The sequence below is a fragment of the Heterocephalus glaber genome, unplaced genomic scaffold (genome assembly GCF_053883595.1).
Source record: "Heterocephalus glaber isolate CG9 unplaced genomic scaffold, H.glaber_assembly_v1.0 deba00000281, whole genome shotgun sequence".
Taxonomy (NCBI): Eukaryota; Metazoa; Chordata; class Mammalia; order Rodentia; family Bathyergidae; genus Heterocephalus; species Heterocephalus glaber.
The window spans coordinates 20,104,350-20,129,028 of NW_028258139.1; positions in this window are offsets into that span (position 1 = coordinate 20,104,350).

Consider the following 24,679-nt stretch of genomic DNA (forward strand, 5'->3'; position numbering starts at 1 on the left):
AACCACCAGCCTGGCTGCGGGGCACCTCCACGCCTTGCTGCACACTGCTGGTCTTTATGAGCTCACATCCTGTGCATTCTGGGCCTTGGGAAAAGCTGTGTTTTCCTGCAAGCAGCTGCAGGTAATATTCAAATTCAGATTTTCAAGCTGCCGGGCCAGTGATCTTGCCATAGTACACCAGCACTCCCGAGAACATGTTGCATGCAGAGTTTGTTTAGGGTACAGGCAATGTGGCATGGACAGACAAAGCCAACCTCTCCTCTGCCTGCTCTGGGCCACTACATGGCTTCTGTCTGCATGGTTTGTGTTCATGCAGAATGGAGGCCACACACTACAGCAAGGAGCTCTGGCTACTTTCTCCCCAGATCCAGGTCAGTGACTTGCCTTTCAGCCCAAGGACAGAAGAGGCATTTCCCAAACCAACTTCAGTAGCATCTCAGGAACCATAGCAAGTCCCTGCAGCCCAGCCAGTACCACTGAGGCCCCATCAGCCCAAATCCCCACTGGCCCCGGTACTCCTCCCCATCCTAAGGAGAGAAAGACACTTCCCTGGCCTCAACACTGACTGCAGTGAGTCACACACTGCCACAGATCTCAGCCTCATCAGAGCATGCACAAAACACAGGGAGTGTGTCCCTAGGGTAGCTTTCCTATGTGTGCAGGACTGCCGCTCATACTACACACTTCCTGTTCCAAATCTGAGTGTACCCAGGCCCCAAGTAACCTTGGTTGGCCCCTGGCTCTCTTGCTTACTGGCTGTGTACTCTTGTGTCACCACTCGTCACTTCAGAACATAGGGAAAGGGTGACACCTACCTTGCAGGACTGGTGTAAAGCTTAAACCAGAGCATTAAGCTTGTCCTAGGCACCAAGTGTATTTTGAAGCTTTTCAACTCTCCCTGCTCTGAGCTCCACCAGCATGTTTTGTGTTCCAGTTCACACTTAACACACCACGCCCTGGTCATCTGTGGACTCTTTGGCTTCTCCCACTGTCCTGGGAGCCTGCTCACCTTCTGGACCCCCGTGCTTGGTCTAGGGGTCAGTTCACGGCAAGCACTCAGTATTCGTGCGTGAGTCATCACCCCTGAACTGCCACCCCCTTACAGCGCTACTGCCCAGCCTCCTACCCAAAGATGGCACACCCTCCTCCATGTTTCCTTGAAAATAAGCCCTAGCCAGAAAATAATCAGCCTTGGAAACTAGAGGTCAAAAATGCCAGCCCTAATCAGCCTATCCGGGCCCTTCCTGCCTTACAGAGCAAAAGAACGGTGACAGCAGAGAAGGTAAAAATGGGCTGACTGGGGCTGGCATTTTGATCTCCAGTTTTCAGGGCTGATTATTTTCTGGCTAGGTCTTGTTTTGGGGGGAAGAGTGTACGTGTCAGGGAGTAATGTTCCCTCCAGTCCCTGGCTGGTTAGCTGCAGCAGGAAGCACATTTTCAAAATTTGTGACTATGGCTGAACAGGCTTAGCATACAAGTTGGGAAGGATACACAGAAACTTTCTGAAGTTGGCAGCCCTTAAATTTCAAAGCCCAGCCATGGGTCAGGAGGCCTATGCAGAGAACTAGTTGGTAATATTTTTTTCTATTTTCCTTGACAACCTCCAAAACCTCCTACATTCGGTATATGGAAATATAGCTGCCAGGAAATTCAAAGATCTGGTAGCTTGCAGCTACTAGTTTTTAGAGATGAAGAAATGTTGCTCAGAAAGTTTTCATGACCCGAAGGTAGTCAGGGAGAAGTGGACACATTTGTGCTAGCAAACACACCCCATCTATACCCTTCAAAAGACAGATGGAATTCGGGCTTCAAGCCCAGTCACTTACACACCCGGAGACGCCTAGCCTTCTGTCTCAGTATCCACATGCCTTGGAAGTCTACCCTCCTCATGATTTGGTGGCTGAAAGGTGCAGTCTCTCTTGCTGGCTCTGTTCTTTGGCCAGAGGCACCGTCCTAGAGCTCTGTTCAGCAGCCAGGAAACCACAGATATTGCGCATGCACCCCCTAGTGGCCAAGGTTGGATGCACATGTCCCAAAAAGTTCGTGCTGAGTTAGAACCTCTTGGGATTTGGTCTCCATGGTAAAAAGAGGCCCGAACAGGACTGTAATTCTACCCAGAAAGGAAGACAGTAAAAAATGATCTTAAGTCAAAGAGATTTAAATGTAACAAAAGAGAGAAAATGTGGAAAACAAAAATTGTGAAGGAGGGAAAAAAGACAGCAAAAGGAAGAAAAAGAAAGATCTATAGAATAGGAGAGAGATCAAGAGGACAAGGGAAGTTCAAAGGAGGGATGTTTCTCACTGGCAAGCCTTTCTCTGTTTCAAAGATAAGCACACAGGAATAGTAATGGGATATAATGAGGGTGGACATATCCAGGGTCAGCTGGCTGACCTGTGGCTGTCAGGTGGATCCAGACCAGCCAGGCAGGAGAGGGGGCAGGGACCCCTTATTTGACCCCGTAACTGCCTGACTTGGGAATCTTTTCAGATTTCAAATCTTTCTCTGTCTCTATTTATGAGCTTGTAAAGTACAGCTAATGGCAGTTGGTCTCTTCCTATTTTATTGAGATCTGATGAGAACAATGAAGACTTGCAGAGAAAACCTTAAAAGTTGCTCTGAGTTCTCAGATATGACCATCATAGAAATGTGTTTTATTATTTTCCTTGATACAACAGCTGCCCTCTATCCTTTGCTTCCTGGTCTAAAAGGGGATATGTGATCCTGGACTCCTGAAGTATTTGCTGTATTTCAACAATGCATCAAGTTGTTGCCACCTCCCGTGCTTTGTAAGATGCTATGATTTGAAAAGCACTGTGGAAATGTAAAACATTACTGTCACAGTAGTAAAAAATATCCATGTCCATCTCCTAACCCACTATTTCTTGTCAGCATGAACAAAAATTCACACAAAACAATTCCATCCACATTAGCAGACTTTTTAACAGTTAAAAACTATACATATCTGAGTTCTACAAAATTATCAGAAACAAAATATTTCTGGCAGTATTAAGTTACCCTCAGTGTCTGAACAGCTACTCAGGGGGTATGAAGTTCTAAAGTCCCTGGCAAAAGTAAGCACATCCAGGCTTCATGAAATTACCAGCTTGCCCTTGTGATTTGCTTTAGTTAAAACCTGAATAGACAAGTGTAACAAACATTGCTGTAGACAAAGACAGGCATAAATTTGAAGTTGTGTTCTCAGGTGAGGTCATAAAGTAAGGTGTAGTGGTATACATTCAGGAGGCTAAAACAGAAGGATCACAAATTCCAGCCCAGTCTGGGCAACCAAGCAATTTAGTGAAATCCTGTGTCAAAATAAAACATGGGCTGGAGATGTAGCTCAGCCCAAAGGCCCTGAGTTCAATCCCTGGTACAAATTTGTTTCAAAAATCGCTGATGATCTGCAAACTCCCTTCCTGTCTCTGTAGATTTTATTCTTTGGGTTCTCTTTAACACCATACCCTTCTCAGAAACCTCAGCCATCTTCCCTACAGTCCCTGAGTTTTTAGCAGGGTGACCTAAAACACCCCAAATCCCTTGCTTCTTGTTAATGAAGAGAGAGGCAGAGAATTTTGCGTACCCGGGCAACTTGGACTGACTTCATCCTGCCTCACATGACGGGGCATGCAGCTTCTCAGGGAAAATCTCATCCTGAGAATCCAAGCCTCTCGCTCTTCCAAGCCATATGTTTGGAAACTGATGTGCAAAGCAGCAGCAACTATGATGCACAAACCCTAATGATCTGTGTACTGTTCCTCACGGTGAGTCACCCTGGAGCACGCAGCCATTGAGGCCACCACCTCCGGAGGAGCCACACACAGCCATGGGCTCCCTGAACAGCTGGGCACTTTGGGGCGAGGCAGCATCTTCAGGGCTCCCTTGCCCCACTTGTAAAATGAAGATAATAGCACGCCCACAAACAGCTGCTCTAAGATCTCCATGACCTCAGTTTATGTGAAATGCAGAGCCAGGCATGAAGTTGGCACAGGATAGGTAGAATACCAGAGCGGAAGGGTAACGTGAGCCCCCTTGTCATTTTCTAGAGACCAACTGACCTTGTGAAAAGCAGCAAGTGAAAATTGAGTTAAGTAAGGTCATTGATTTAACCCAGTGTATCCAGAATGTTGCTGCAATGAGTAACAAATACTTTAAAATATTAATAAGAGCTTAGATTCTTCTAAATTTTTTGTAATAGATCTGTGAATTCTGGTTTTTTACATCCACAGCACATCTCAAACCAATGCAAAATTTTCAACGGTTAAAGTAAAATGTGGTTCTATCAAAACTATAAAATTCTGTTTAATGGAAAAAATCTTACCGGGCTTCCATTTTCATATTTAAATTTAAATAACCTCAGATCTAGTTGCTCACTCATGCTGGCCCTGTTTCAGTGCTCATCAGCCACACGTGAGCAGGACAGAGTGGGGAGCAGAGATTCAAGGATGTGGCATGGAAAGCCCAGCTGTCCGTCCTAACTAGGAGGCGAAAGCCTTTCCACCCCTCAGAGAGAACAACAGTAGGCTGTGCAGTGCTGGTACCACCGCTATAAGATGCCACTGTGTGCCAGGCTCCTTCAGTCTTTCTGCAAAATGTGTTTCCTCCTTTCACGCCGGGAATCATCCTCTTATTCCAGCAAGGACCAAAGGGAAAGGGGAAGAGCTAAAGGGGAAATGAGCACCTTTTGATTCTGCCCAGGTGGCAAGATGCTTTCTTAGACACCTCCTCAAATGGCTTGTGCTCAGCTGCCATGAACCATATGTGTCCTTATTTGCATGAGACAGAGCTGGAAAATGTAGTGTTTTACTTGGGCACTTTGTCACCTTCAATAAAACCCGAGCTCCCCCAGTAAGGAACAGGGGGAAATGCTTAGCAAGCAATAGGCAGCTTGAAACAGAGGGTGTTGCTGCTGCCGCAAAACTGCTACCCCCACACTCTAGATGATCGCTCATGAGACACTCACAAGTCTCAAAAACACAGAAATCAACAAAAATAAGAGTCATGGGGTTTTTTCTTAAAGAAAACAAAATGCCCCTTCTGGCATCACATCTTAGAGTCCAGCTTGGTATGGCCCATGCAGTCAGGACAGACAGGGCCAGGAGGTCTGGACTGAACTGCCCTCCCAAGGTGGCTGTGGACACCAGGAGGAAAGAGCCTCCTGTGAGAAACCAGCTGTGGCTTGGGCAAAAGTTGTCACCTTTGTGGAAATGAAGTGGAAGCTGCTGCTCAGGTGAGCGTCAGGTGGGAATTTGCCCCGCACCTGAGAGGGAGCCTGTGTGAAACACAAGCGTGTGCCCTCCCTTCTTACAGGAACCAAAGATGAGTCTATGGGTGAAGCTGCAGCTGGAACACTCACTGGGGATGCTGATTTTTTAACTTTCTTTTTAAAATTATGTACCTTATTAGTACGTTTGCAGTACATAGTGGTTCCATTTGTCCTGGGGAAAGTGTCCAAGTACATAACACATCTTAATTCTTTTTTGTCCCCTTCCCTACTCATTCCTCCATGTTTCTTCTAAATCTTGTTCCCCTTCCCATTTGAAAAAACTCTTTCCATTTTTCTTCTATTCTCTTTTTTTAATCCTTTTCCCCTTGCTCTGCCAAAAGAAGGATAAGCTTCAGGCATTTGTATGTAAAAGGATGCACCTCGAGACCGTAATGTTAAGTGAAATAAATCAGACACCCACATTTAAATATTGCATGCTTTCCCTTATGTGAGAAACTCAAAATATAAATTAAGAGTAATATAACAGGTAGATAACAGGAAGTACGGAGGTGTCTTTCAAATGGGATACTTACATCTTATCCTTGCTGTCCTTACTCTCCCTCTGCTCATCACCAGCCAGAAACAAATTCACTGCCAACCTCAATATCACCAAGGTATGACCCTGCTTGTTCTCAGAGAGTTACTTACACTCTAAGTCTCACAACGGGATCAATAATCCAGCCACTTCATAGGCCAAATGTGAGGCAGAGATGAGTAAATGCATGCAAAAAGCTTAGCTCAGCCCTTAACACATAGAAAGTGCTCAATAAATTATTGTACTGAGCGTTCACTCATCACGCTACAGTGAGTTTTGTGTTTTCTTTTGTCTATGCCGTCATTTACCGTATTGGTTAGAATCCTGACAGGACACAAGTGATGTACTCAGAAGGATTCATTACAGAGAGTTTCAGAAAGGGCCATTTACAAGGTGACGCTGAGGGAACAGGGAACTGAGGTGGAGTTCAGCCACGTGAGCCAGGAGTAGAAACCCTTCCCAACCCATGCCTACAGAAGCAAGGGAGAGAGTAAGTCCCAGGACCTACGGGAGCTGTAGAGGTAGGAGAAGGTCTCTGTCTCAGTCACTTTCTCATTGCTGGAACAAAACACACAACCCCCAAAACTTAAGGTTGATTCTGACTCACATTTTCTGTCCATATTTGGCTGGCTTCAAGACAGGAGGAGTATGTTGAAAAGGTTTGGACAGGGGGAAGCTGCTCATGTCATGGCAGCCAGGAAACAGAGGCAAAGGTAGTTGCTGAGGCGGGAAACACTCTTCCAGGTCACACACACCACGACCCACCTCCTCCAACCAATCCCCTTCTGCCAACAGCACACTCAGCCCACTAGTACTCACTAGTGGATCAATCGCCAATGATCACAGGCCCCACGTGATCCAACCACCTTCCTAAAGCCCTGCCTTTGAACACATGAGGACTCTGTGAGGAATTTCTAGTTCTAAACCACAGCAGGCTCCTACAGGAGCTGCAGCTGCAGACTGAAAATAGCCTCTGCCACATGGTGTGTTCGGGAAGGAGCTGGAGGACTGAACACCCTGGCCTTACTCCTCCACCCACTGACCTCCTGCAGCCCCGTCCCATCAGCCAAGTCCAAACAGAAGCCAGAGGTCAGGGAAGCCCAGTAGACTACTCCACAGAGGTTACCTCCCAGGGCCCAGAATGAGGTTGGAAAAGGTGGAAAGTAGGTTCACAGTGAAGATGACCAAACCCCTGGGTGATGTGCTATAGTAAAATATTTCACCATAAGTACCTGGCACTGCCTCGCTGGGCACCTATAGTCTGGTCTTTTTTCTCCTTGTGGTATTTGGTACTCTTGTTCAGGTTGTGCATTCACGGGGCTTCTAGTTGAGAGTGCAGACACAGGCATTGTGTAGCATAGAAGAGCTACAGACTCTCCACTCCCCATTTCCCTACAATTTCACGCTGTGCTTCTCCCACTCACTAATCATATGACTAAGGGCAACTGAACAGGCCACTCTGAATCCAGGTCTAGAATTGGCCACCTGGGGAGAAAGTGGTTGCCTCACTTGCTGGCTGTGGGCCTTAAATGGAATGGCACATGTTTCTTATCCTTTGCTGTTATGGAGGCTGTAGACACAGTAGCTGAGAACTCCTTCTCTCTAGGCAGAATATGTGGGTTCATATCTCGACTCTGCCACTTTAAAACTTGGTGTCGCTGGGCTACATACTGAAACTTTCAGTACAGTGTCTCAGTTTCCTCATCCATGAAACGGAGGGAAATTATCCAAGCACGCAAGCCGATTGTCAGAATTAAGGAGCTATGACATGAAATGTGGTTGATATGGTATGTGGCATTTGCCAGCACCCAGTGTCTGTACATAGTGTGAGCTCGGTACATGTTGAACTCTCTTGTCCTCCAACCGAGGAAGCACGGGGAATGATCAGCACCAAGCACCTGGACAGCGCCCCAGGCCTAATCAGGAGTAAGAATTTCTTCCTTTATCTTGTGTGTTTGTGCGTGTGTGTGTGCGTGTGTGTGGCAAGTGTTTTGGATATCTGACAGGTACAAAAAGTACAACAGGGTTGTACTCCACGACTTGGGGCTTGTGGAAAGCACAAAAACCACAGACCCAAACTTTGTCCCCAAAATAAGGGGGTTTCATCCAAGTACACTGCTACCCATTACAGCAGTTAAGATTATACTCTAAAGGGCCAGCTTCCCTCTAACTATGTGATCCTGAGCTAGTTATCATTTCTGTACCTCAGTTTCCCAAAGTGTAAAAGAGAATCACAATAGTACCTACCTTAGTGGATTACTAAGAGGATAAAATTAGTCAATATTTGGAAGTGCTCCAAACAGGGCTAGGCACATAATAAGTGTTTTATAAAGGTTTCTTAAATAAATAGGATAGTTTCATTTCAGTAAATAAGTTTTGCCCAATTGATTTCCTTAGCATTTGGCAATGTCCTGAGACACTGTTCTCTCTTGACTTCCGAGATAAAATCAAAATTGTGTTTGTCCAGCAAAGAGATAGAGAGTGCTTAAGTCAGCAAAATTGAGAGGTCATTTATTGATACAAGTCACTCACATCCACTATTTATCATTCCTTAGCTTGATGATGATTTGATTTTTTATCTTATAGACAAAACAAAGCTCTGCCAGTACTTCCATCTCATGAACAACAAAGTTTCCAACCTGGAAATGAAATCCTTTTTCCCCCTCTTGTCAGCATTTACATGTGATCTGCTCCAGTTATTTCACCTCACTTTGAGCCTCCATTTTCTCATGTATGAAATGGAGGTAATAATTTCTTTTTCTTTGTTTGTTTGTTTGTTTGTTTGTTTGTTTGTTTCTTTCTTTCTTTCTTTCTTTCTTTTGAGACAGGGTCTCACTGTGTAGCCCAGGCTGTCCTTGAACTCATGGTGATCCTTCTACCTCAGCCTCCCAAGTCCTAGGATGACAGGCATGCGGCATCATGCCTGACTGGTGGTAATAATTTCTATATCAAAGATTCCTGCAGCTACATAGCAGTTACTTGGTAAGTGGAAGTGGTTTCCTTCTATTTTCATCTTTGAAAGTCTATAATTAATGAAAAAGTCTAGGGAAGAACTAGTTTGGGATACTAAGTGTCACATTATGCTCAAAAGAAATATGCTACTTCAGTTAACGAAGCATCAAGTTTGAAATAAATGTCCAAGTTGTTGATCTTAACCAAGTGATGTGCAGCTTGCTTAACAGAAAGAAGCTTCTATTACTCTTCTTGGAATGAAAAAAATAACATCTAAGTGCCCATATTAGTCTGTTTTCTGTTGATATATCAAAATTGTTTTCAGGTGCTGGACCAAAATACCTGGGGTTGGATACTTTATAAAGAAAAAAGTTCATTTAGCTCAAAGTTTTGGAAGTTGAAAGTCCAAGATCAGATAATTCCATTGGTTCAGTCCCTGGTGAGAGCCCAATGGTGAACAACACGTAGCAGGAATGCACATGGGACAGAGAACAAAAGGACAGACAGAAAGCCAGAGCATGAAGAGAGAAAGGGGCAGCCTTGCCTTTTTCCACCACTTTTATTTTTCATCTTGAAACAAGATCTTGCTAAGACAATAAGTTAGCTAGGCTTGGCTCAAATGTGTGATCTTCCTGCCTCAGCCTCCCAGAGTGCTGGGGATGATAGCCATTTACCTACCATCAAGCATAGCCAGGTCTTGTCCTTTTACAACAACCCTCTTGCAAGGACTAACTAGGTTCCCATGAGAACTGCTCTAATCTTTTCTAAGAGCAGTACTCAGAATAATTTAAAGATCTCCCTCTAGGCCCCACTTCCGGAAAGTCCTTCCACCTTTTAATATCACTAGACCAGTGACCAAGGTTCCGAGTGAACCCTTGGAGAACACACTCAAGCCTTATCTAAACTATAGTGGAGGAATAGCAGACAGAACATAGACTTGGAGGCCCAGCTTTTCAACTCCAATGTGTATAAGAGCTTTAGCAAGTGACTTAACTTTACTACGTGTGACAGTTAAGCTGAATTGTCAACTTGATTGTCTTGAGAGCCACCTAGAGGATTATTAAAGCATACTTATGGGTGTGTCTGAGTAGATCTGGCTGCTTACCCCTTCCTTTCTGATGCTATTTCCCTACTCTGCTTCCTGGCCACCATGAACTAAGCGGCTTTGCTCTGCCACACCCTTCTACCATCTTGTTTCTGCCTTGGATGGAGCCAGCCAAACATAGACTGTAGCCTGTGAAACTGCGAGCCCAGTAAATCTCTCCTCCTTTAAGTTGTGGGTGTCATCAATGACACAATCACTTGGTTGTTTTGTCCATCAATGGGGAAGCTAATACACTAAACCAGTTTCCTCAATGATAAATACCTATCTTTCAGAAATATTGAGATTAAGTAATTTTATGTGTATACAAATTGCCTGCACACAGTAGGAGCTCAGTAAATGGTAACTGCTATAATCAGTTCCTTTGCCCCCAGGAGAAATTAGGCTTCTCATCAAGTCCAAAAGCTATAGAAAGTGGATTTTGAAAAATCTATATAAATTTCTCCTATACTCATTATTTTCTAGATTTTCTAAAAGGTAGGGAGGAATCAACTGTTACACTGTAAAGACTGTTACTTCTTATTGAAGAAGCTGTTAACTTTTAATGACATGAGGACAATTTACTTCTAACTCCACACAGACCCCAGTGTTGAAGAAGATGCCCCTCGACGGGCCTTTAAAATGAGCAGAGAGTCTGGGGCTGCATGGAGATCACTTGTTCTTAGTCACTGAATAATTCCTCCAAGATGTCAAATTTGATTTTACAACAGGCCCCTCAATTAGTCAAAGAGTCCTTAAGAGGAATGAATCTCTGATTAAAGAATTATGATGATCTTGTTTTGCATTTGGGTCTTTGCTTTCATAAAATAGTTTCCATCTTCTTGCAAATAGATTTTATTTGATTCTTCTCCACCAAAGATCCTAAAACATGTTCTCTTCCAGTACACTCTATCTCATTGAGGGGTCTCTCCATTATTCCAGAAACCTGGGTCCCTCCACCCCACCCTGCACCTTCATAGCGGCACTGCCAGCAGTTCCTGTGGATTCTGCCTCCCCAAGTCTCTGGCCTCCCTCTCTCCATCACTTCCTCCTCTGTCCGCCCCAGGGTCCTCCCTGATCTCATGCTCTCTGGCCTCTTTCTTGACAGCTGTCCACACTGCACCAGACTGAGTTTTAAAAATGCAAGTCTGGTTTTTCCTTCCTCACTTAAAATCCTTCAGGGTCTCCAGTGCTGTTGGTTCAGATGAAAGTTGAATATTTTATTCAGCCAGCAAAGCACTGTAGGATTTGGCCCTGCCTACTCTACCAGTTTCTCCTACTATCACTCCAGCCACACAGATGTTTGGGTTTCAGGATATATACCATCAGTGAATGAATGGGTCCTCCCCAACCTACAATGGCTCCCTTTTGCTCAAGTTTAATATTCATTTGACTCCGGGTACTAACCTAATTTTCATAATTCTTTCTTCCCATACTATGGTTCCTTTGCACAAGAGGATAGTTACTTCCGTGTCTGCATTTGCTCACTGAGGACAGCACAGGCAGTAGAGTTTCAAGACCTCATCCTTTCCTCAGAGCTGCTGCTGCTACTTCTTTTTGCTAGGGATGAAAACCCAGGCCTCTTATGTACTCAGCTACATATGTTCTACCACTGAGCTACAAGCCCAGTCCTGTCAACTTGGGTGGTAGTGAGTTAAAATGGACACAACTTGCCTTCCACAACCTCAACCCATCACCTGTCTCACACACACACACACACACACACACACACACACACTCACACACTGCTGGTCAAAATACAGCAGCTGATTCTGAGCACCAAGGAAAAAATCTGATCACTAGCTTCAAAACCTTCTGTGCTCTTCCCTTGGTGTTCATCTCTGCATTGCTTTAGTGTTTATTGAGTGTTTATTATGTCTCCTTTACCAGGCCAGGATTTGGAGCAAGGTCACTGCCCTCATGAAGTATAGAGTTTAGTGGAGGCCACAGACACGCACTTACCAGCTCTGCAACCTTGAAGAAGAGATTTAACCTCCCTGGGTCCCAGGGCCGGGATCCATAAAGTGAAGCTATTAATGTCAACTTCACACATTGTTATAGAGAGAAATAAAATGACATGTAAGTTGCTAAGTGCTGAGCTCATAAGATTGATGTGAGCTATAATGAGATAATACAACAAAAGTGCTTAGAATAACAACAGGTAATATATGTCTTCAATAAATGATAGCTTCATATTTTTGTTATGTGAACAACGGAACATAGAATTTCTAATTGTGATTAAGTTCTCTGAAGGGAGAAGACCATGTGTGGTGATAAGAAATGACATGGCCTCTTGCTTGGGCAGAAGGTTCTGGCAGAGTGTTGGGCTGGGATGCATGAGAATGAACACAGGGCACTCAGACAGACAGATCTGGTCCAAATTCCTTCTCTGCAGCCTCTAACTGCACATCCTCTGGCCATTCATGTTCTTCCTGAGGATGGTTTCCTCATCTGGAAAATGAAAACTATAGTGTGAATTATAAAAAGAATGATGGCAATAAGAAAAACAGATAATGTCAATATGGTCCATTTTTATATAAAATAACTCCTGTCAGTCACCAAGCTGAGTGTCACTCACGGTAGGCATTAATAAATGCAGATTTCTCTCTATTTTGCCCTCTGCTCCCCTTTGCTAAGCATTCTCCAAAATTAGCAACTGCCTGCTGAGATCACTCACATCACTAGTACATCTGGCTTCAAATCCATCTGGTCTACCTCCAGACCCTGGGGTCTTCCCACATCGCCACTCGGCCAAACCTACGATCATCACAATCCCCACGAGTGGGTGGATCAATACTCTAAGTGCGGTCTTCTCAGGAATTCTCTCCCCTCCTCACAATAACTCAATAAAAAGGTTCTATTCTTTCCCCAGATTTACAAGGTAGAGAGGTACTGGACCTTGACCAAGGATGAGGTCCCTGAGCAGCACAGGGAGTACTCAGCCCATTTTCCATGCCCTGACTCCATGCACTGACTTCCTCAGGAAGGGCAGTCTCTGGAGTTCTCAGGATCCTGACATCTATCAGGCCAAATTCTGCTGGTAATTAATATGCACCTCTTTCAAGAAGGTTCTGGATAGCTCCGGGCCACAGTGATCTAATTGATCTGGAAAAGTCAGGACCTTAGCTGTTTGGAGCCTTAGATCTCTTCTTGCAGCCCGTGAAAGACATGTTTTCAAGCAGCTGAGGTTGCACATGCCTCCCTCCCTTCCTCTTTTCTTGCTCCCTGACTCTCTCTTTCCTTTCTCCTCTTTTATTCTTTTTTCCTTTATCCTTCTCTGTGCATTGTGCAGGTCTGGAGACTCGCTAAATTGGCAAGTCCTGCCAACACTGGCAGGGAGTGAAGAGAGAAATGTGATCCCAGCAATTCCATCAGGAGTGAACAGAAGGCTTCGTCACAGCTGGAAGTAATGTCTGAGTAATCTTTGAATTTAAAGAGTACTTTTCAAGGGGAACCCACACACTCTGAAACAAGAATTAGGGTACATTTCTGAGAAGGGATCCGAGGAGATGTGAAATGGCTGAAAGGTTGGGCTTGTTGGGACTGGGTGGGGGGCTGGGGATGTAGTAGAAACTAGAGTGTATGTGTGTGTGCATGCAGTATCAAAGGGTATTACCATTCCTATTTTGCAGACAAATAAATTAAGGCTAAAAGCCACTCACTTTCCAACTTGATGAAGTACTGAACTAAATGGTGAAATGTTTTCCCCTGAGCATAACCTCTACTATACTAATGTCTTGTCTTCCCAGACCCATTGTAAACCTTCTTGGGTCTATACAACTGCTCATTTGAGCTGAGTCTATTTATGATGGTGACCTGTTCTCATCACACCGCAGAGACCATCCAAGGTGTAAGCTAGCATTGTGAACTTCCTCCGAAAGAGCACTCACCTTGCCATGATGAAGTTGTTTCCCTACTGGACCCTAGATCTGGACTGGGAGCTGCATGCCTGTTTATTTCGTGTTTGGATTCCAGGATCTGGGACAATCACATGTTCATATCCTTGTTCTATATTCAAGGATCACTTTTCCCATTCCCCACCCACACCAGCCCCCTTCCTCCTCTGGCCTGCTCACACTCTTACTTGAAAGCTTGTCTCAATGGCCTACCCTTCCTGGATGTGGTGGCCCTGCCCAGGGACCCCAGAGAGCTGGGCTTTCTCATTCTGGTGGCGGCTTGCAGCTCATGCACCCATCTCCTAGCTCTGGGCCATGTTCTCTAGGACGCCAGAGGCCGTGAGTGCTCCATCACATTAGCTGAGTAGATAAACAAACGATTCACCATTGTGGAGCTATGAATTCTTGGCAAGTCTTTCCACATAATAAGTTTAATATATACATTTTAATGCAAGCTCCTTAAACCATCCGCATACAGTCACATCCAACTCGTTTATACTGGGCTGATTTGTTCTGAACCCTGGTTGTTTAAACTACAAAGGAAAAGGAAACTAGTTTCAGCATTGAGGAAAAAATGCCTTACAGATATTATCTAGAGAATTTTTGAGGACATGGAGATGGGCAGGACTGAAATACAGGGCATTCTTTTCCTGTACTCATGAAAAGAATCAAGTTTCAGGGCATTAGCAGCTGCAAGTGTGAAAGAGAGTGTTAAATCACTTAATAGTTTGTTATATATATAAGGTGTTGAAAGCCAATTTTGTGTGAAAAAAAGATCTACGAATTTGAATAAAATTGAATCCATGAGTGCAAAAAAGCTGTTCTTTTCCTCTGGTAACTGACATGCAGGAAATCCAGGTGATCGCCAGTGTGAGCTGTATGATCAGAATGTGTTTCAGTCACTCCTGCCTTTAACCATTCAGTAACTCATGCTGGTCCTGGCACTGTGTGCTGAGGAACCTATGAAGCCATCTCCTCTCTTCCCCTGGGGAAGTCATATATTAAACAAATAAGCTCACACATCAGTTCGGAAATTACACATGATGATAAGTGCTCTGCATGAGAAACAGCGGGTGACCCATTTAAATCAGGTGGTCCAGAAAATGACAGGCTAGAAAGAGATCATTGTCCAGACTCCTCATTTTGTAGCTGCCAGAGGGCTCCTGACTTATGGTGAGGGCCAGTAAAAAATGCAGGTGGAATCTGTTTTCTTTCCCAAACACCTGCTCTCTGCACTAGGTGGCTGTGGGCAAGGCATAGTTCTACCTTGCTTAGCTGGTTCACATGCACAAAGATGGAATGAATATAGGTTACTGCTAAGGTCTTTCTACCTTGAACAGTCTATGAACTTACTTTATTAAATTTGTTCAAATGGACAGCCTTTGAAGTTTTCCTTTATTCCAATCCCATTGGAGAAATTCTTTTCATCCTTTTTATCTATCTGTATGTAAGCATACATGTAAAATATATTATTTATACATGTATATATATATATGTTTTCTTATAATATTTAAAAAGTGTGTTTTTTCATAGAATAATTTAATCCTGAAATGAAACATCTGGTAAATAGGTGCAGATGCAAAACAAAACAAGTGATTGAAGATTCATGAGAGTAAAATATTAGAGAAAGAAAAATAATTCATAGTTGCATTCCTATCTATATAGCCAGCATCTATATGCAGAAGACATTTCTGAAATAATTTACATTCCATTAGGTAGTGTGTTAATAGAACAAACTCTTTGCATAGAACAAGTTATCTGTAATAATTAAGCAAAGAGACAAATTATATTTAAAATCTGTTGACAAGATATCAACACCATTATTCACCTAGTATGAAGTAGTTTTTCTGTGCTACATCTGAACTTTCACCTCTACACAGCTCACGGTTCAGCTGCTAATGTCCTCCAGTTGCTTCAGTAATGAAGCTAATAGAGCCAAATTCAACCCAGACCTGCTGTCTGGGTTTTAAAGAATCTGAGTCTAGTCCCTCTTCTCACCTGGCTGGTAAGGAAAAAAGCATTTCCTTGTGCATGATCTGAGGGAAAGTGTTAGGCAGATATGGGCTCATATCTCAACTTTCAATTCATAACAAGGGAGGAAATTGGGAAAAATTGTCTTTTATACTCTGTATTTTCATCTTAAAGTAGGGATAGCGGAGCATCATTGCGTTGTTGCAAGGATGGAGATAAGAGCTTCATCAGGTCTCCTGTAGGCTCTGACACAACACATGCTCAATACATGCATGCAACCAGTGAGAGCCCTATTAACTCTACCTGGAAGGTGAGGCTGTGAACTGTGACTCTGAGGTTTGGCACTGTGCTCTGACTTGTTTGCTGAATGAACAAAATTCCTCGTGTACGTTTGTTAAGTACCTACTCCCCCTGCAGATCTGCTGCTCTATAGGTTAAAAGGAAAAACTAAGACACAGCTCTAGCCCTTGAGGAAGTAACCATTATGCTTGAATAGATCATTTAATCCATCTCATTATTTGGTAACAAACTGGGCCAGCTGTGAACTCCCCTGGATGCCAATGCAAAGAAGGTTAAAAACAGTTTAATTCAACAACCTGCCTTTTCTCTTTGGAACTTCGGTTAAGAAATAAAAACAATTGCTGCCTTGTTTTCATGGCCCATTGCCATACCAGGTAGGACCAGAAACTTATCAAATATTTTCCCATCTTTTCACAGGTTTAAAATCTACCATCAGAGTGGTGCACCTTTCTGTAGTGTTGGCTGAACTAAGAATCTCAGCTTCCTGCAAGTTTCATATTTTTTAATAGCAAAGTAGAGCAATTAATAAGTGTATTCACAGTTTACATAATTCTTGCCTTTCCTACTTCATGATGGTGTCCACAGATATCTCACCCTCCTGTTATGCCCTTATACTTTCTTTCGAGCACACAGGCAGCTCACATCAATCAAGCCTCTTCCTGGGGCTAATTACTGTCCATCCTCACAACACACCTGTGCGCTAGTTGCTATGACTGCTACTGTCCAGATGAGGAAACAGAGGTTGAAGAGCTCTGACCATGTCTATACCACTAATAAGAGTCACAGCCCAAATCCAATTCCAAGATAGAACTCCTGATGATAGTTTAGTTATGATCAGTGCCTCCTTCAGGCTTTCCCATCTCAGTTCAGTGGTGAGTTGTTTCCTCACATACCCACACCCAATCCATCAAGAGCCATATTGTCTTTGCCTTAGAAATAAATCCAGAGTTGACTGCACCTGCTGACCTCACTAGGGATGGCTCTGCATTCTGCTGCCTGTCTCCCAACTAGGTATTCCTGACTTCACCTCAGCTCCCTAGAGGGTGTTCTCAGATCTGCAGCCAGGAGGCGCTGTTGCAAACAGACACAGGCTGTGTCCACCTCCACAGCTCCAGCCTCACAGTCCTGACTACCATACCCTACAGTCCCACCCTGATCCCTGCTCCTATCAGCAGGCCCTGTCCTGCCCCAGCCTTTGCATAGGCCCTTCCTTCTGTCCCCAGGCTCCTTCTCCAGAATCTGCTTGGCCTGCATGCCCCTCTTTCAAATCTTTGCTCAAACATTATGTCATGCTCTGGGTGAAGCCATTCCTAAGTGTTCTAGTTAAAACTGAACCCTTCCTTTTATTTACCATTCTAGCCATTTTCACCCTGCATCACATAACTTGCTTTTCCATTTGACCATTGAGGTTCTTCTTTCTAGAAGGAAGCTATCAGTTGATGAGGACTTTGGCTGACACCTCATCTAGGGTAGCCAAAGAACATCTGTACATGGCTTCTACAGCAGGAAAACTTGCTTCCAACAGAAAGCTCCTCAAGAGGTCAGGGTGAAGGCTGAAAATATCTTATGATCCTTCCACAGAAGTCCCAGAGTATCACATCAGCTGCATTCTATTATCCAAACAAGTCCCTAAGACTCAGGAAGATGAGGATAAAACAGAACCTCTTGACATGAGAAACTTCGTGCATGGACAGGGATGGAAGGAATGGGTGGAGACTGCCTTGGAGGCCACGTGTCACAGATGCAGCTCCTGGGTGATCCAAGATAGTGGGTGAGGCATTCTGCCACAGAGAGGGCCCTAAAGTCAGGACCAGATGTAGCACTGGATGCTCAAGATTCTAGGTGGAAGGACATCTCAGACTCTATGGTAAGAGACTGAGTCAAGGACTTGCCTAAGAGGAGCAGGCTGGGGTTGGGGTTACCTTAAATATCAAGAGACGAGAGGGAGCTGGGGTCCTACACCTCCAGTCTGGGTGCCTTGAGCTTTGCTCTCATGAGTTGGTAGGGAATCAAGTCAAACATACACTGCACTCCACTGAAACCTTCATTCTGAGATGTTTCACCTCAGAGGTCATTGAGGTGACCTTATGTAGGGCTGAGATATAAAAGAATTTCATGGGCTGAGCTAGTTAGCTTGTGTTTTTGGATCTGAAATGTCCCCCAAAGGCCATATGCTGAGGGCTTGCTCATAAGTCCATGGTGGTCCTGGGAGTTGGTGTAACCTTTAGGAGTGGGGCTGAGTGAGAGGGAGTAGGTCACTGGGGACTTGCTCTTGAAGGATATACTAGGACCCTGGCCCCTTCCTCTGGCTCTTGCTTTGCTTCAAGGCTGCCGTGAGGTGAGCAGCTTGGCTCCACCATGAGCTCCCTGACATGATATTCTGCCTTGCCACAGGCCCAAAGCAACCACAGACTGAAAGCAGTAAAACCAGCAGCCTGGGTAAATCTTTCCTCCTTAAAAGTTGATTGTCTTCTTGTTTTGTCACAGAGATGGAAAGCTAATACACCGTACACCATCTCAAAATAAAGGACATAACAGCTAATGTGGTCAGTGTAGATAATATAAGAGAAAGAAATTCATCACAAAGGAAAAGCTAAGCACATCATCATACAGTTCCATGCTATCACGCACAACACTGCTCTAAGCAAGGTGGAACATAGATCATCCTCCTGGGGTGTAGGGTTTACTGAATGTTAGTGAATTTAACATAGTTATTAAGGTAAACATTGAGATATTTGGGTCTACTGTGCAAAAGTTGAGTTTTTAAGATAATCTTGACATTTCAAAGCCATTTCCCACTTTTCTGGGTTGCTTGGCTTTCCCTGATCAAGTTTGGCTCCTTGGTTGATGGTGCCCTGTCTGCTACTTACCTCCCAACCCAACTCAACTAACCCAGTTCTACAAACATTCTGTGATTAGTTGGAGGCAGGAATGCAAAATAGTTAAGTGCACAGGTTCTGGCCCACTTCCTTTACTGCCAGGGGACTTTGGAGGGACCCTACTACTAGCGGGCTTAATTACCATCCCCAAACCTCATTTCAAGTTTCATATTTCCTAACTTTATGGTTAATGCCAATACCTTTTTCCTAGGTTGTAGTGAAGATCAAATAATAAGAGGCTCAATAAATATAAATGATTATTCTTGTACTCTAAGAAGGTAGCATTTTGCTCTCATGTCTCTGAGCTTTTGCAGGTGCTAAAGGTTCTGCCTGAACTCATTTCTCTACATTGTCTCTAGCCTTCCCTTAAAGCTCAGTCCATCTCAGCCCTGGAGATTCGCTGAACCCCATCCTATACCTCCTCTGTCTCTTCTGCAGACAATAGGTCAGGGAACCTCTGGCAACCATCTACTTTCTTCTCTCCTAACATGTGGTCCACAGAACTTATAGTAGCAATTGCTTAAGGTACACACACACACACACACACACACACACACGCACACACACACACAATTATCTTGAGACCTTCAGTTTTAGAGTATCTTGCTTTTGAGAGTCAGTGTAGTATAATTGCTAATAGTCTTGGGAACAAGACTTCTAGAGTTCAAATTCTACCGCTGCCTCTTCTTATCTTTGAGACCTAGAGCAACTGACCTAGCCTCTTTTGTGCTTCTCATCTATGAGAAAAAGACAATGATGCCAGCCTACCTATCCTGCCTTAAACCAGGGAAATGTTGGCCCTGTGTTTTGGGGAACCCCTCACCAGCGTCCTCCTGACACATTCCACTGGAACCTCCCAACCTCTCCCAGCCCATGTTCCAGATCTGAGGGGTTTCTAGAGTTCTCTGTATAAGCTACCTCAAGCCCATCTGTTTGCATAGCCCTGGTGCTTCTTCCTCCTCAAGGTACACAATACCGTGACACACTTACAACCAGATGTGGTTCAGAACAGGTTTTTGGTCTGAGCTTGAACTTGTGATTGAAAGGCCTGTACACTGAGTGTGGACCAGGGTGGTGAAGACAGACGAAAGTTAGGAAGAAAAGGCCGAGTGGGCTGCCAGAAGAAGCTGAGCCACCATTATTGCCAGACAACAGGCAGCTTGACAGCAAGCAGGGACTAAGTTTTGTACCTGCTGCTGTGTCCTGGAGCCCCTGAGTAAGTGCTCAGGGAATTTATGTGAATGAATCAATGAGAATATCAGGCAGACAGACAAAATTTTCAATGTAAAATTACAAAGGCAGTGTATGGAAAATGAAACCGGTAAGTGAGGGCCTTTGAGCTCTGCCTGGTAGCTGTTAGCATTTAAGTTTGTAAGGATGCACAGGCTTGGGAGGACAGAGTGTGGAGGGGCCTGAATTACTCAGGGAGAGTAAGGAGACATTGAGGTATCCTCGGGCAATCCTGGGGGAGGTAATAGGAAGGAGACATAGTAGGAAGGAGTGGAGAGGGGGAAATAGGAGAGCAAAAATTTTCTCGGTGTGTGGTTCAATCCTGTAGCTGCTCAATCTTCAATAAAGTTTACCAAACCCATGAAAACTTATTGTGAGTGGTGTGTGTGTGTGTGTGTGTGTGTGTGTGTGTGTGTGTGTGTGTTCTACATAGGAGCAGAACCATTAAAATGTACAGAGATAGTAAGGGGAGATTCATTGTGGAAATTGGCTCATGCACTTATGGAGGCCAAGAAGTCCCATCCCACAATATGCCTGGTGCAAGCTAGAGACACAGGACAGCTGGTGCTGCAACTCAGCCGGAAGACAGAGGCCTGAGAAACTGGAAGCCACTGGTGTACATGCCAGAGGCCAAAGACCTGAGGGGATTCTAAAGGATAAAAGGTTCTGAAGTCTGAGGGGAGTAAATGATTGATGCTCCAGGAGACTGAAACAGAATTTTCCCTTCTTCTCTCTCTTTGCTGTATCTGGACCTCAAGGGATTAAGTGATGCCCACCGTACTGGGGAAGGCTGAAGTTCTTTACTCAGTCTACTGATTCAAATACTGATCTCTTCCAGAAACACTCTCATAGGCACACCAAGAAGCAGTGTTTTAGCACCTATCTGTGCACCTTTAACTCAGGAAAGATGATTAATAAAAGGAACCATCCTAGTGTATGTGTATGTCTCTGGGGCCTTTTCCTGCATTTTAACAGAATACCGCAGGGTAGGTGATTTATAAGTAGAACTTTATTTGGCTCATGGTTCTGGAGGCTGAGAAGTTCGTTAGCACAGTCCTCATACGTGAAGGTGGGGGCTCCTCGTTGCACCATGACCTGGTAGAAGGGCAAGCAAACACAACACACGCAAAGCAGAACAAAACTTGCCTTTATGAGGAACCCAGTCCTATAATAACAGCATTAATCTCTTCACAACGGCAGAGTTCCCAGGAGCTAATCACCTCTTACAAGCCCACTTAAGACTGTTACAATGGCAAGTGAATTTTACTTGAGTTTTGGAGGAGAAACTCATGTCATTGCATACCGCCAGAAGTGGGGAGTAAGCTTGCTTTCAAGCTCGGGCCCACACGATGTATGACATGAGGACCCAAAGTAAAGCCTAAGAGGACAAAGAAGCACTGAGAAAGGTGGCTCTGGGCCTTGAAGGAGATGCACAGGCAGGTGTTGAATTTCCACAGGGCAGGAAAGTAGCGGGAACACATCTGACACTGTATTTTCTGGGTCTCTCAGGCACAGAGGACCACATCTAAGAGCTGGTTGCTTGAATAGAGAAGCCAGCATCGACGCCTAGGATCTGTCTGAACCCTCGAAGAAGGGATGAGAATGAGCTCTTGGAACTGCAGTCTCTGAGCAGCACAGGCTGAATGGATCCCACCAGTGAATATGAAAGAAATGCAGACAACTCTGGGGTGAGAGCTCCATGAGAAGCTGGGGGTGGGGGCAGCAGGGATGCCTCCGTCTTACTTTGTTTCTTTGGTCTTCATGCCTACAAGGGCCTCTGCTTCTCAGAACTGATACCGGATCACATTTGTCTTTGTGCTCCCACAGTCTATTAGAGTGCTCGCTGGCATCAAGGCACTAATAAATGTTTGTTGAATGAACAAATTAATGGAGATGCTTTTGCATATAAAACAAGGTATGTTGCTTAAAAATTCAATTTGTGCTCAGCTTTGCAGATGAACATCTGTTTCAATAGTTGGTTATTTTAATTACATTCGCTTTTTCTGTGTCGCATTTATGAAGTGGACGGTGACAGTAATATAATTAGACTAATTAATGTAAAAAGCTAAATAGGATTATCCCCGTAGATTTTGACCCTGAATTAAATGATATGACTCCCACCACTGAGAACATATTGAGAGGCAGTGTGGTCCAACGGGATGATGATATCACTTTCCAAGTGTTTTCCAAACACTACCTCCATTTCAGTCCTAGTTTGGGCTCTTACTATCTTTATGAGCCTGAGCAAGAATGAAAATTTCACTGGTTATATGAGGAATGTAATAACCACTCCCTAGGTTGTGAGGCTTGTGAACAAAATCATGGTGGTGTGGTTTGGACAAGGAATCTCCCCCAGAAACTCTCATGTACTCAGAGGTGGGGCCTTTGGAGATTAGTTGGATCATGGGGCCACTGTACTCATTAGTGGGTTGGCCCACCAGTGAGTTCAGTAACTGATGTGCTACTGGGAGAGGATGTCTAGTTGGAAGAGAAAGTCCCTGTGGGTGTGACCTGGAAGGATATATCCCTGCCTTCCCTCTCTGCTTCCTGACTGCCATGATGTGAGCAGCTTTCCCCTGTCTAGACCCTTCCACCATGTTGTTTTTCCCTTGGAGCCAGACAACCATGCATGGACTGAGACCTCTGAAACTGTAAGCCAAAATAAACCTCTCCTCCTTTAAGTTGTTAGTGTCAGATATTGTGTCTCAGCAAGGAGGAAAGTGATTAAGACACATGGGATGTAAATGGTGTGCCATTCAGATTAATTTCTGGTGATGTCAGTCTTGAATTCAAGTCTTTGATGCTTGTGAACATGAGGTGGAGACAGAGAAGTGGCTTTAGACAGCAGCTTCCAACCCAGAATCCAAGCCATGAATGACAGGAGCCTAGACTCTAACTGGCTTTGATCCAAGTCCCAGGACCCAGTGTTTGTCTAGATTCAATGTGAAGTCTGATCCCAAGCCCTGAAACAATATTTAATATCAGCCTATTGTGCCACTGAGTTCTGCCATAATCTGTTTTCAGATTTGCTGAAGTTTTCTTTCTGATTTTATCAGCAATTATTTCAAATGGAATTGGCACAAGGCAATTGGATTATTGGATCGTTGATTCTCATATCCTGGTAGACTATGAAAAGTAAATGCAATTTTTGCAGTTATGTGTCAACTACTCCATGTTGCTGTGGGGAGAAGCAGCCCTGGCCTAAAGAGGAGACTTGGGAAGGGATTTGAATGGAAGGGATCATGGATTCAGCTCTCAATTCACACACTGCTTTTGTTTGAAAGACTTAAAGGACCCCAGAGTGTTATAAATCAGCTTTTTACTGTTTTTGCAGTACATATTCATATAAATCAAACTGCCATCACTAATGATATATGTATACATATAATAAGTTAATCCTTTAAGACAACATTTTAGAATGTCGTATCCTCCCAGTAGTTCTTCAGGGAAGAAAGATCAGATGAAGGGCATCAACTTTAGGGCCAGTGAGAACTGGGCTAAGTTTTACTCCAGCAGACAGCTGCTTCATTCATAAAATAGAAAGAAAATCCTCCCGAGCAAACTTTTTATGAACATTGAAAGAAATGATAATAGGTAGAGCCTGCCCAGTCATCCCCAGCTCTTCCCACGCCTACAGGTGGAGCTTATTTATTCATCTGGTCAATAAATAATATTCGTGTCAGGCACTGGCCTAGATGAAGTGGATTGGATTATTCTCAATTATTTACTTTTTCCCTGTGAAAGATTATGCACCTCTTGTCTGGATCTTTGAATGTGGAAACATGTGGCGCCCACTTGAATCCCACCCGTACCACTCTTCAAATGAAGCATTGCAACTCCCTGGGGCTGGGGCAGAGGGGGTTTAAACCATAGCAAAAGCTGATGATGCAAAACAAACTCTGTTTTCTGCCTCATGAAAGAGGCGAGAGGTTCACAATTTCAAGCCTAGCCTGGGAAACTGAGACTTTATGAGAGCTTTTCTCAAAATAAAAAATTTAAAAGGGGGAGCTAGGGCTGTAGCTCAGTGCTAAGGCCCTGAGTTCAATCCCTAGTAGGGACAAAAAAAAGAAATTACAATCAAAAGAGGAACACAGATATTAGACAAGCAATTATCATAAATTATTTGAGGTTTGTGTTAGAGAGGATTCTCTAGAGAAACATGATTTATAAAGTATTGGTTCATGCACATGTAGAAACCTGGTGAGGTCAAAATCTACCAGCAGAGATGAACGGGCTGGAGACTCAGGGCAGAGCTGGGGTTTAGATCCAAGGGCAGTCTGTTGGTGAAACGGGAAGAACTGATGTTGCAGTTAAAGTCTAGAGACAGTTTGCTGGACAATTTCCTCTTGTTCACAGAGGGCCAATGTTTTTTTCTATTCAAATCTTCAACTGACTGAGTGGGGCCACCTATATCAGCTTTACAGAAACATCTGCAATAAAGTATGACCAAGAAGTGGCCCAGCCAACTTGCCACATGGAATCATCAGTCACAGGAGACCATGCTCCTGGGACGGGAGGGACTGTAGGAGAATTCAGCAGCCCTCTGCCAACCTGTGGAGTCAGTGGCCACA